Source organism: Neophocaena asiaeorientalis, unplaced genomic scaffold (assembly GCF_003031525.2).
Source record: "Neophocaena asiaeorientalis asiaeorientalis breed wild unplaced genomic scaffold, Neophocaena_asiaeorientalis_V1.1 scaffold198, whole genome shotgun sequence".
NCBI classification, from domain to species: Eukaryota; Metazoa; Chordata; class Mammalia; order Artiodactyla; family Phocoenidae; genus Neophocaena; species Neophocaena asiaeorientalis.
Window position 1 is genome coordinate 382,341 of NW_020175221.1, and position 14,050 is coordinate 396,390.

A 14,050-nucleotide genomic window follows, 5' to 3' on the forward strand; every position below is an offset into this window, starting at 1 on the left:
AAGGTAATTACATAATCAAATGAGATAGTATAATAATTATAAATGTAATGTATAAATTATGAAGTATTAACATATGGTGATAATACTGTTATTTTTAAATGAAAAGTGGGAAAGGCCTAAAATATGCACAATTTTACACAACACCAATCCCAACATCTAGCTTCAGGTATGGCTGTTCTGGACAGGAAGAATATTAGTGAGACTTCAGTGGTGACTTCATTCACAGGCTCTGACTGACAGCTTCTCTGTAGAGAAGTAGTCACTGATCATTTTCTTCCCTTTAAAGATCTAACTGAGGTACTAATATCTAGTAGTATTCTATCTCTGTTGAGAAGTTTTGCCTTAGTCATCCAAACATAAAAGAGAAATTGAGTTGGTAAATTAGAGTCAGAGGTGACATTTGTCCAAAGTAACTTTCTTCCTTATACTTATCTACAACGATGTAGTATTGAAAGACATTTCTCAAGTTTAAGGACATGTGACTACTTTCCATTGCTGCTGATAGTATCAAAGAGAGGCTGAGAAATGTGTATAGACCAGCATTCAAGTCTTCAGCTAGATTGTGAATCTGGGAGGTATATGTTTAGAGTTAACCATTTTACGGCTCCAGCTTTCAGGATTCTTGTGCTCTTTCTGTAGAAAAACATACAATTAAGAAGGATTTGCAACTCTTTCACACTGACGTATAAATGTCTGGTAAGTTATATTTGGTTTTAAGTTTAGAAATTGAGGTTCTTGCCCTGGTTTGAGATAACTTACCAAGTTCATTGCCCCTCCACACCTCTCTTTCCTCAAATATAAAACAAAGGAATTGTTTATCATGGTGATTCTCAAACTCACTAGAATTATCCAGAGAATCTGTGGACCTACAATTGCCAAAACCTTGGTCATAGAAACTGTGATTCAGTAGAACTGAGGTGGACCCCAGGTGATTCAGATTCAAAGTTCAATTTGGAATTGCAGAATTATATAGACTCCAAGGTTCCTTCTAGCATGAACCTTCTAGAATTCAAAGATTTAACTGGGAAGACTTCTGACATTAAAGTATAATCACAGATTCTTTTTATGGTCCCTTAAATAGCCAACCATCTATTAGTGACAATAATAATAGCTAATGCTTTATCGAGAGCTTAGTCTGTGCCTGAGACTCTGCTAAACACTTTATACGTATTTTCATTCAATTCTTATAACAATCCCATGAAGTAGGAACTGTTATTATCCTCATTATAGAGATGGTAAATTTGAGAAACAGAATACAGAAATGATAATGTGGCAAACACCTCCAGAGTATTTATTATGTACCAAGCATTACAGCATTACTGACTGTATTCTTAAAAATTATCTATATATCTCTTTACAACACCATGATTTGTACTGTTATTATCATTATTCCTTTTTTATAGATGAGGAGTCCAAGGAAGGAGGGGTTAAGTAATTTAAAACTAAGGTTACGTAACCATTAAGTGACAGTCTGGGGATTTAAACACAGGCAGTCAGGCTCCAGAGTCTGTGCTTTTAACTAACACAATGCAGACATGTGTGCTCTTTCTCAGAAATGTCTGGTAACCAGCCCAAGTTTGTGTAGCAAGTAAGAGGCTATCACTGAAATTAAATACTCATCTAATTTTATTTCAGAGCCCCTGTTCATAGTTACTACCATATTAGAAATGCTTGGAAGCAGTAGGCTCTACGTGGTTGGTGGTGGAATGTGGAAAATTCAAGGGCATTGAACTAGGAGTGCCATGTTTAGGGAGAGAAGGGGTACCTATAACCAAACAATATGTCTGCAGAGGCAGAAAAACACAAAAATAAGATGGAAAAGCATTGTGTTCTTCAAGTTCTTATATCCGATCTCTTGAATTCTTTCCCTCTTCTGTGTGTTTCCTCAAACTGTGCAGCAGTTAAGAATAGAGCACAGCTGAAAGGATTCATCTCAAATCTTCCTCTAATGCTGAATTGAATAACTTTATAAAAGGACAGTTTTGGATTTTATTGAGTATCTACCATGTGCACAGCATCACATTATATTCATGGCTCTACGTTTTTTGGTTTCAGGACCACTTTACATGTAAAAATTATTGAGGACCACAAATAGTTTTTGTTTATGTGGGTTACATAACAATCAACATTTATTGTACTATACTTTAAAATGAAATTCTAAAAAGAATTTATTAATCCATTTCAAAATAACCATAACAAGCCTATTACATTATTCATAACATATTTTTATGAAAAGTAATATTATTTTCCAACACAAGCAATTATTTTTTAGTGAAAAAAATGGCATTATTTTATATTTTTGCAAATCTTTTTAATGTCTGGCTTTGCAGAATTCAGCTTTTGCATTTAATCTATTATGATATCACACATATGTGGTCACTAGAAAACTCCATTGTACACTTGGTGGAGTGAAAATAGTTTTGACCTTTTGAAAGAGTATCTGGGACAACCAGAGACCCCTGAACCACACTTTGAGAGTCACTATAAAAGATACTGGATGTCAATTATAGTGAAAGGGTAAGCATTACAATTACCATATAAAGGAATCTTAAAGTCAACAATAAAAAGACAAAATAAAATGGGCAAAGGATTTGAAGAGCCATCTTTCCAAAGAATGTATAAAAATGTCTAATAAGGGCATGAAAACATGTTCAACATCAGTAGTCACTAGGCAAATGTCATTCAAAACCATAATGAGATATCACTTCATACCCACTAAGATGGCTAAAGTAAAAAAGACAGAAAATACCAACTGTTGGTAAGGATGTGAAGGGACTAGAACCCTTATACATTGCTGATGAATTTGTATTCCAAAGTAGTGTCAACATTTTACAATTTAGTGATTCCTCAAAATATTAAACATAGAGTTACAATAGGACCCAGCAATTTCATTCTTTGTTATATATTCAGTAGAAATGAAAACATATATCCACACAAAAACTTGTACACAAATGTTTATGGCAGCACTATTTATAATAGCCTAAAAGTAGAAACAACTCAAATGTTCATCAACTAATGAATGGACAAAAATACATGGGATATATAAATAATGAGATATTACTAGCCTATAAATAAGAATTAAATACTATTACATGCTACAACACGGATGAACCTTGAAAACATTATTCTAAGAGAAAGAATCCAAACACAAAAGGCCACATATTATATGATTCTGTTTATATGAAATCTCCAGAATAGTCAAATCTGTAGAGGTAGAAAGTAGACAAGTGGTTGTCAGAAGCTAGGGAAAGGGGAGGAGTAACTGCTAATGAATATGAAATTTCTTTCTTTTTTTTTTCTTTTTTTTTTGTGGTACGCAGGCCTCTCACTGTTGTGGCCTCTCCCCTTGCGGAGCACAGTCTCCGAATGCGCAGGCTCAGCGGCCATGGCTCACGGGCCCAGCCGCTCCGCGGCATGTGGGATCTTCCCGGACCGGGGCACGAACCCGTGTCCCCTTGCATCGGCAGGTGGATTCTTAACCACTGCGCCACCAGGGAAGCCCTGAAATTTCTTTCTGGTTGATGAAAATGTTCTGTGATTAGTGGTGATAGTAGCACATCTTGTGAACATACCACAAACAGTATTTTATAGTATGTAAATTATATCTCAATAATGCTTTTATAAAAACAAGATGACTACTGTTTTTTCCAAATTTCTAATATATTCCCCAGAAGGTTTGCCATCCCATTGTATGTCCCATCTCCTTGTGCTCCAGAACTCCTTACCATTGAAGGTCACCGCTTTAATGAGATGAAATTTTCCCCTGCTCCACTGTCAGGAATAGGGGAAAATTTGAAAAATTTTACATACGTATTCTTATATAAACACTACAACAGATGAGGATAGTTATACCTGTGCCCATTCTACAGATCAGCAACTCCAACCACTGAAGTTTGCTAACCCCCTCAACCTACCCAGAGCAATTTAGCTGCTTAACAGCAGAGGAGCGATGCAAACACAAAGACTGACTTGTTCAAGTCACATCTGTGGCCAGCTTCGTTACAGGCAGTATAGTTAGGAGTGAACATTTTTACCTGGTTTCACTAGATTCTAGGCTGTGTGAGCATGTCCTATCTTAAAAACTAACAATAACAAAAAAAGAATGACAGCAGATGTATAAAAGCTTTTTTAAGACATATAAAGTTATAATTCAATATAAAATATGAATTAAACTAAAAGGGTAGATATGCTCCTAATTACCACCTCAGTCCTTCTTAATTTAATTATATAAGCTTACTCTAGTATTTGAGACAATTAATGTTTGTCTATGCTAATTCCTACCCATCTCTTCCCATGACATGGATTTCTTTAATGCCAAACCTTCCTCGGTTTCATTTTCTCTTCGTGCCCTGAACTATACTGACATACGTGATTGGCAGGAGGGACCTCATGTCAACAGCTGTGAGTCTACTAGCAATTTACAAAAGGAATCAGATTTGGTTGTTCATCCTTATGGGTAAAATGCAGAGTATGGCCCTCACTTCTCCTGGGCTACAGGGCTGTCATTATTGTCGTAAAGAAACCTTTTGTTTTCTTTCAGCAACAGAAGCAATGTCTCCTGCTCTGCTTTTAAAGGCTTCTGATATGACAGCAGTTTTGTGGCAACCGGTCTACCTTGGCACATAATTTGGCACCTAGTACCCGTCTCCACCCGCAAATGAAGCAATCAAGTGCTGTTAAAAAGCGTAGGGGCCTTGGGCTTCCCTGGTGGCGCAGTGGCCTGCAGATGCGGGAAACACGGGTTCGTGCCCTTGTCCGGGAAAATCCCACATGCCGCGGAGCGGCTGGGCCCGTGAGCCATGGCCGCTGAGCCTGCGCATCCGGAGCCTGTTTTCCACAACGGTAGAGGCCACAACAGTGAGAGGCCCGCGTACCGAAAAAGTTAGGTTTTAGACACAGAGTTGAGAAAACTTCAGCCAACTCTGAACCTAGAGTGGTGATTGCTTCAAGTAGCTATATCCTGTAGTTAGAAGTTTTTTCATTGTTAAGGTTGATAAAATATATTTCTAAAATCCTGAGTGGATGCAAGAATGAGCTCAGCTTTAACTAACACTGCTTTTAATTCCTTTAGAGGATTATAGCACTACAAGATGATAGATTTGTGTGCACTTTGACAATGTAAAACTTTCTATTTTTGACTCAACTTTCTTGAAGAACCCAGGGAAAGCAAATGGTTTTCTAATAATGATAGCTAGGGAAGCATCAAAGGAAAAGCAAGCATGCTTTTTCCTTAAAGCTAGTCAGTAGACATAGAAAGAAAAGCATGTGGATGGAGAATAAAAAAGTTAATAATTAAAAATGCAAGACAAATCTGAACTCTCCTCCTCCAAGATTAACAGATAAAATAAAATTGAATTGAAAGAGGAAATTCTACCTACAGATTCTGAACAACACATTGAGCTTAGGAGATAAATCCTAAACTTAGGAGATAAATCCCTGTGCATGTGGTAGCCTCTACAGTTAGTTACAGATTGCTGGGCCTGGAACTGCAAGTTAATAGACTGTGAAAGGAAAGAATAACCATGAGATGAGAAAGCTGATACATCAGTAACTATCAGGATTGAAAATAAGGAATGACTATTACCTCTTACTTCCTAGGATGTTATAAACCTTCAGATTTCAAAAGAGAACAAATTTACTGTAACAGTGTAGATGGAAGAAGAGACATTTCTAAGAGCAATTTCTATGACATCCTTCATTTAAACAGGGACTTGGGAAGAACAGAAAAGGATACTAGAGATGAAGCAGTATTTTGGTTTCAGTTTTCTAATGCTTTGAAGACAGCTTTTTTTCTATTTGAAGTGTTAAGTTAAATATTACCTTTCTATTTAAAAAAATTTTTAATTGACGTATAGTGGATTTACTATGTGTTAGCTTTAGGAGTACAGCAAAGTGATTCATATATATATATATATATTCATTCTTTTTTCAGCTTCTTTTCCCTTATAGGTTATTACAAGATATTGAGTACAGCTCCTTGTGCTATACAGTAGGTCCTTTTTGGTTATCTATTTTATATATAATAGTGTGTATCTGTTAATCCCAAACTCCTAATTTATGCCTTCCCAAATATTACCTTTGTAAATATAGGAAAATTCAGTTTAGGGAAAAAACAAGTAAGAATTTGAGGGTAAGCCTTTGATAGTAAATGTGTTCTATTAAAAATTAAAGTTAAATGATGACACATGAATTTTATCCAAGGTATATGGGTATTATGAAAAAAGCAGAGGAGTATCCCACAATTTTCCCTTTATTCAGCTGTCTAACAACTATACATTCTGGTTTTTATAATAGGAAGAACTGAAATCAGTCAGTTTATTCCAGGCTTTCTTCCAACTCTGTTGGTAGAAACAGTTTGGGTTCTGACCTGAAGCTCTCAGAGCTCAAGGTATCTATGAGTAGTTCAGTGATTAAATATGCTAGGTAGGTCTTTTTCCACAGCAACTCTGAATGCTAGGAAACAGTGATCAATCCTATTAATTCTTCAAGGAAACAATATATACCCTATGAAATTTATTCCCAGAGGGAATATAATTTCTATGCACCCTTCTTGACAAAAGTATTAGACAACAAACCTCACAGTATCATGTACTTCAAATTTTGTTGAGGGTAGATGTAATATTAAGTGTTGTTACTTAAAAAAAAAAAGGACACTATGGGAGGTTTTGGATATGTCCATTACCTTAATTGTGATGATAATATGTGTTTGCACGTGTCCAAATTCATCAGACTATACACAATAAATATGTGCAGTTCTTTATATATCAGTTATACCACAATAAAACTATTCTTTTTTTAGGTCAGTGAAGCAAGAAATGAAACCATGGTAATAGAAAAGAATGAAAGTATCCCAAACCTTCAGAGTGTTAGAAGAGGGAAGGTAAAAGAAGATGAAGGACAGATTGATCACAAATAAATAGTCCCAAGTTTTCAATCCTCCCTGGATTCATGCCATTGCTCTATAACTTTTCAGTGATTTCACATTGTGGCTGGAGCATTCTGCCTCACCTCCCTTATCTGGATTCAGCTAAGTTACATTCTTTAACCCAAAGCATTATATTCAATATATGTATGCATACATATGTATTTATGTATACACATATATGTGCATATATACAAATAAAATTTATCATGTAGATAGATATTATCTTTGGGGTTGGGAAAATTAAAATAGGCATAGGCAGAATATAGAATGTAATTATTTTTCCTTGTTAATTTGTTATGTATACTCAGAAGTCCAAGGACTAAAGCAGCCTTTCTGAAATTCCCTATTTTTTAAAACTTCTAATGCTGAAGTGAAATATTTATAGTTTAAATGACCTAAGTTAAAATTTAGGCTGGCATCTCTAAACTAAGGAAATGTATTTATCACTAATTCCTTTTCTGAAGAACTACACAGTCTCCATTTGCAGTTACAAAATAAACAGATTATGTTTTTCTCAATTAACAGTGGAGTCAAGAAAGCTCTTCTCCTTAAAACACCCTTGACAAAGAAGACTAAAAGTTGTGTGAGGAAAAATTAAAGCGCAGGTGAAATTTTAGCAAGGCAAGCCTATATATAGTGTCTTAGATTTACTGAAGAAAATTGTAATGATAGGAAAGGCATATAAACAGAATTTGTTTCAAAGATTTTGTAAACAGAAAGAGCAATAATAATTGCATTATATCACATATATTGCATTACATATAAATAATTCATAAAAGCAAAATTATAGCTCTAAGTTTATAAAAGTGATACTTGCCCTAAAGTTGAAGAATTATTACAGAAAATAATTCCCACTTTTTTTCTCTCCCTGCCTGCACAAATCATGCTCACCTATACCCTCTGGGAAAACTGTTATCAGCCATAAACTTTTAAAGCTATTTGTTACTAGTGAAAAAAGCAAAGACTATTCATGATAAAGCAAGTTCACCCTTCTAAGAGTAAGCATATATGTAATTTACATAATAGTTCAGTAATGCATTCTGTTATACACTATGCCATTTTCTCCTACCTTAGTAGATTAAAGCAGAAATAATAAAAGTAGCCATATGATCATATATAATCATTTCAGGGATTTGGGAAATAATATATGAAGAATACAATGGCCACAGTTGGCACAAGCTGCTGTAATGAAGAGATTGTAAATTCAATGACTCAGTTAAGATAGACATTTTATTTTTCTCTCATGGAACAATTCCGAGATGCAAAGCTCAAAGCTGGTAGTTAGACTCTGCCGTTAACAAAATAGGGCTTCCATGGTTGCTCTGATCTTCTTCATCATTTCCAAGCCAATGGAAAGAGAATAAGAGAAATCCATGACAGACAAGCAGCTTCTTTTTTTTTGGCCGCACCACATGGCATGCGGGATCACGGGATCTTAGTTCCCTGAGAACACATGCCCCTTGCAGGGGAAGCAAAGATTATTTACCACTGGACCACCAGGGAAGTCCCAGCTTCACTTTGGCCTCTCCCATTGCGGAGCACAGGCTCCGGATGCGCAGGCTCAGTGGCCACGGCTCACGGACCTAGCCGCTCCGCGGCATGTGGGATCTTCCCGGACCGGGGCACGAACCTGTGTCCCCTGCATCGGCAGGCGGACTCTCAACCACTGTGCCACCAGGGAAGCCCCCAGCTTCACTTTTAAGAGGAGCCTTAAGAGGAAGGTGCACATGTCACTTCTACTCATATTCTTTGGCTGGAACTTTACCTCTTGGCTATAGTTAGCTTTCAAAAAAAAAAAAAAGAAAAATGCTGGAAAATACAGTTTCTAGTGAAATTCTAAGAATCTATTTATTAAGGTAATGAGACAGTGGAAATTATAAAACAATGAGCAGACTTATCATGGAGGATGTGGAGACTGCATCTTCCAAAGATGATCTGTAAATATAGCTCATACCATATGTTGTTTTTAATGTCACTTTGCCACTCCAACATCAAAAGACAGAGTCTTATAGCTTATCTTGCTTCTGGGATATTTGACTAATAGAATATGGCAGAAGTGATATTCTGTGACTTCTGAGGCTGAGTCATAAGAAGATTTAGAACTTCTTCCTGGATTTCCTGGAATACGCATCATTGGGACCCTCTTCGAGGAACAAAGCAATCTTGCTGTGAGAAGTTCAAGGCACATAGAGAGGGCATGTGTAGGTTTTTCAGTCGACAAACCCACCCAAGCTCTTAGTGGACAGCCAGCATTGCTCACCAGCTCTATTAGTGACCCATTTGACACATGCAGCCCAGTTACGCCTTTGGATGACTCCAGCCTCAGCTTCCATCTGACTACAATTACATGAGAGTCCCTAAGACAGAATCAGCCAGGTGTGCCCTGCCAACCACAGAACCATGAAAAATAATAATAAATTGTGCTAAACTTCTAAGTTTGAAGGCAGTCTGTTACCAACAATACATTCCTGAAGCAGATGATAAATATTTATTGAGGACATTGAGTAAAATCTCTGTCTCAGTTTCTCTCAGAGCTGAATAATAAGTATTATACTAGCAAAAGATGCTCTCTGCCTTTACTCTCCCTTTCATATTTAAAGCAATTATTTAAATCTTTGCTGGAGTAGAGCAACTTCAGGGTGCTTGCCTGGAATACCTTTCCTCCATTTCACTCTAGATCTTAGTCATTATTAAAATTCAATTACACTCAGAAAAATAAGATTTTAGATGTTATCAAGCATTTTTACCTTAATTGGAGTAAAGGATTTGTGAGACTGTGTTAAAAATAGGTGTGGGACAGATTGGACTTCAGGCTTTGAATATGTAAGGGAAGTAGCAAATAAGCCATCAGAATCTAATGGGGGAGAAATTGAGAGCAATCAAATGCAAATTTCATGTACCTCATAAGTTTGTCTAAAGTCTGTCCTGTATTCAATAGCCACTTACAGGAAAGCAAAACTCCCAGGAGGACATAATAAGAATCAACAAATTATTTTATTGTATGTCTTACAGAGTTTTGAGCTTCCATCATGGTGTTCATTCTTTCAAATGATTTCTATTGGTATCTAATCTATTTATTTGGGTGTCCATAGTTATTGATAAGAAGATATGGAATATACAGTAGTTTATAAGTGATTACTCCCTCCAGCAGATTTAGTTTCCAGAGGTTGGTTACTTGTTCAGGCTGGATTATATGATTGGTTGCATTTTCTTATCATTAATATATCAATTATTTTCCAGAAACTGTGTGGGGAAAGTATTCTTCACAAGTTGAATTAAGATCATTTTTCCATTTATCTTAAAAAGAAATTCAGATGGAGATCATCATCTCTAAATTATACATAGATATCAAGTGATCCATTTACTTGAATGATTTACAATATAATTAGTTTTACTTTCAGGGATGTAATAAAATGGATGGTGGTACCTTTCCTTATCAATACATACAATTACTAGAAAAAAATCTGTTATAGTCACTTTTGAGATGTCAGAATCAGAAAATATCCTTTGGGGATATTTATGAATGGAGAAATCAAGATACATGTATTTTCATTAGCAAATGTTCAATATTTGTGCCACTGAACATATGTGAGTTACTTAGGAAAATAAAGCAGTATGACATAGAGAGGAGTTGTCTATATATAAAAAATACATAAATACATTAATACTTATACAAATATATCTCCCTGTGTTTCTAAGATTTATTAATTTGAATTCCCAAACTGGGGAAATCAACAGTCTATTGCCTATTTCTTTTTCCTGTTCACACTCTGGAACTCATCAAGATGGACCTCTCTGAGGATTAAATTATAGCCAGAGAGTTACGTGGGCCCTGAAGGGGAAAAAACCAATACACCATGTTAGTATCATGTTGAAGGTAGGTAGGCCTGATGATCTCTATGCCGTCTGTATAAAAATATCAGACTTTTGTGACATTTAATTGCAGAAGTAAAGAAGAAAACAGACCTAGTCCCTCTACATATATGATTTTTAGTAATCCAAAGTCTACAAGTTATAACTCTTAGAATATTTTAATCTTGAAAGTGATTGGTAGAAAAAGTCATTGACCTAATAGTCATTACAAAGCCCAGCTATTCTGGAAAGGTTGCACCTACACTCTAGATCTGTGAACCCCTTTAGTATTACATTCCTCTGCCTATAGCAGAAAACCTAAATAGGTCCAAGTGACTTAAATATAACAGGGAGCAATTGTTCTCAGTTAAGAAGTTCAGAGGTAACTGGTTCAGAGCTGGTAGTTTGACTCTAAGAAATGCCAGAGGGACCCAGGCATCAGCACCTTTACTGAGTAGTTTCCTTTTCATGTTCACAAAATTGTTGTTCTACTATAATATATTACGTTCAGAAAAAAAAGTAGGACCAGTGAAAGGCAAAGGTGAATGTTGAGTGATTTGTCTTTACGAGGAAAACAATAGTTTTCTGTAAGCTCCAGCTAATGGAGCACTTCTTATATTATTTTGGTCAGAATTAGATCACAAAACTATTGATAATCTGTAAAGAGCCTGGAAAATTAAATATGAAGGTGGGTACTTTCCTTTGGTAATAAAGGAGGGAGGAATGCAAGTTGGATAGCAAAAGCAACATCTGCCACAATCCTGGGTGACCCTTGTTCCTGTGAAATTAAGAATTTTCCCAGGGGAAGAGTAAGTGGACTTTTATTTTTCAAAGTGTTGTTGAGAACTTTGCTATTACAGGACAGCAGGGAAAACATTTGGGTGGCAAAAGTAATCAGTCGTGGAAAAGGAGTTGGACAGGTCAATAAATATAATACCGGCAAGCAGACTTCGATGTATGAGAGAATAACAAACTCTGACCTCCTATGGTGCTGTGCTACGTACCTTGATGGGAAACAAATGCATCAATAGACTCCTTAGCTTGGAATTACCATACCTAACTGGTGCAGCCACTTTCATTACTGATGGCAGTCAGATATGCTGAAGTCAGTCTGTAATCAGTAAAGTGAGGGTCCTCGTGGGAGAAGATGGAAGGGTAATTTGAGTGAACCAGTAATCATTAGCTACCTATAACTGGCTCTGTCCTTCTGTTAGAGGTGATCACCTTTTTAAAATAATGATGGTGGGGCTTCCCTGGTGGCGCAGTGGTTGAGAGTCAGCCTGCCGATGCAGGGGACACAGGTTCGTGCCCCGGTCCGGGAAGATCCCACATGCCGCGGAGCGGCTGGGCCCGTGAGCCATGGCCGCGGAGCCTGAGCGTCTGGAGCCTGTGCTCCGCAACGGGAGAGGCCACAACGGTGAGAGGCCTGTGTACTGCAAAAAAAAAAAAAAAAAATTAAAAAAATTAAAAGTAAATAAAATAAAATAATGATGGTGGAATGACAGGTATATATGAAGACAGTCGTCCCTGGGTACCCACAGGGGATTGGTTCCTGGACCAGTGGCAGATACAAATCTATCAGCACTCAAGTCCACACTCCAGGTATCTGCAGTTTTGCATCTGTGGATTCAACCAACTGCAGATCATGTGGTACTGTAGTATTTATTGAAAACAATCCAAGTATGGGTGGATTCACATAGTTTAAACCCATGTTGTTCAAGGGTCAGTTGTATATTCTTTATGTCCTATGTTAAAAACAATAATAATAAGAGAAGGACAGATGGCACAACTGAGGCACCACGGGAAGTAATATGCAAAAGGAATAGTTGGGCAAAGGAACTGATTTTATCTCTAAGACACTTCTTGTGATATAGATAGTTTTCATTTTCTATAAAATATACTGATAGATGTGAAAATTTAGAAGTTCCCTTTTTTCATATTTCTGAATCCCTCTTCCTATATTGTTATTCTTAAATTACTGCCATTTTTACTTTTGTATTATTATAGCACAGTAGTTAAATACCTTAAATGGAAATTGATATAGAACTGCTTTGGCTGTTGTATCATGTTCAAAATATTGCCATTGGTCAATATTATTTAGTAACCATCCCCTGTGTTCAGACTGTATGAAAAAGATGAGGAAAATAAAATGAAATCTAAGGATACTCTCTTCCAATATGTTGGTTACTTTCCTCAGCCTATAGACTGGCTTAAGCTTTTCTACCTGCATTCGTCTGTTCAGGTTGCCATAACAAACTGCCACAAACTGCATAGTTTAAACAACATAAATTTACTGTCTCACAGTTCTGGAGGCTAGAAGTCAAGAAATCAGGGTGTCCACAGGTTTGGTTCCCTATGAGGGCTGTGAGAGGAAGATCTGTCACAAGTCTCTCTCCTTGGCTTAGAGATGTCATCTTCTCCCTAGGTTTCTTCATTTCATCTACCTTCTATGCATGTCTATGTCTGTGTTCATATTTTCCCTCTTTATAAGGACAACAGTCATACTGGATTAGGGGCTTACCCTACTCCAGTATGACCTCATCTTAACTAATTATATCTGCAAGGACCCTATTTCCAAATAAGCTCACATTCTGAAGTACAGGAGATTAAAACTTCAACAAATAAATTTGGGAAGGTGGAGGATACAATTCAACCCATAATACCATCCTAGAAAATCTTCTCATCTTTTGAATTTCTGTGCCAGTTCTCACCTTCCCATTATGCCAAACTTCTTGAAGGTAAATATAATTATTAGATCTATGATATTTACCAAAACATGTTCACGTGCAATTATCCCCTCCATCCCTTTTATCCTGTGGCAATACCCTAAGGTAATACACAGGAAAGGTGGAATGGTGTCACACCTTCAATGAATAGGTGAATTAACAAAGACTTACAGAGTTTCTACAATTAGATTACAACCACTGGCAAGTGGTTAAGCCAGGACACAAATCCATGCTTTCTGACCCCCAGGTTCCAAGATATCTTCAATATGTTATTCTGCCTCCACTCCCTCACCATTCATGCACATCTTGATTTCAGATTGTACAGTATTTTTTATATTTTTCTGCCTCCGTTTTTGGTTCACATATTATCTCAAAATGTTTAGTCTATAAGACTGTGTCATTAAAAAAATGATAGTTAACAGAAGTTAAAAAAAAAAATCTTAGGTAAGATTCACACCAGTTCATGCAGCTTATTTTCAGGCCAGAAAGGATTATGATAAATTGCTTAACCACACAATCTCCTCACTTCTCTAACTCTCCTCAGCCA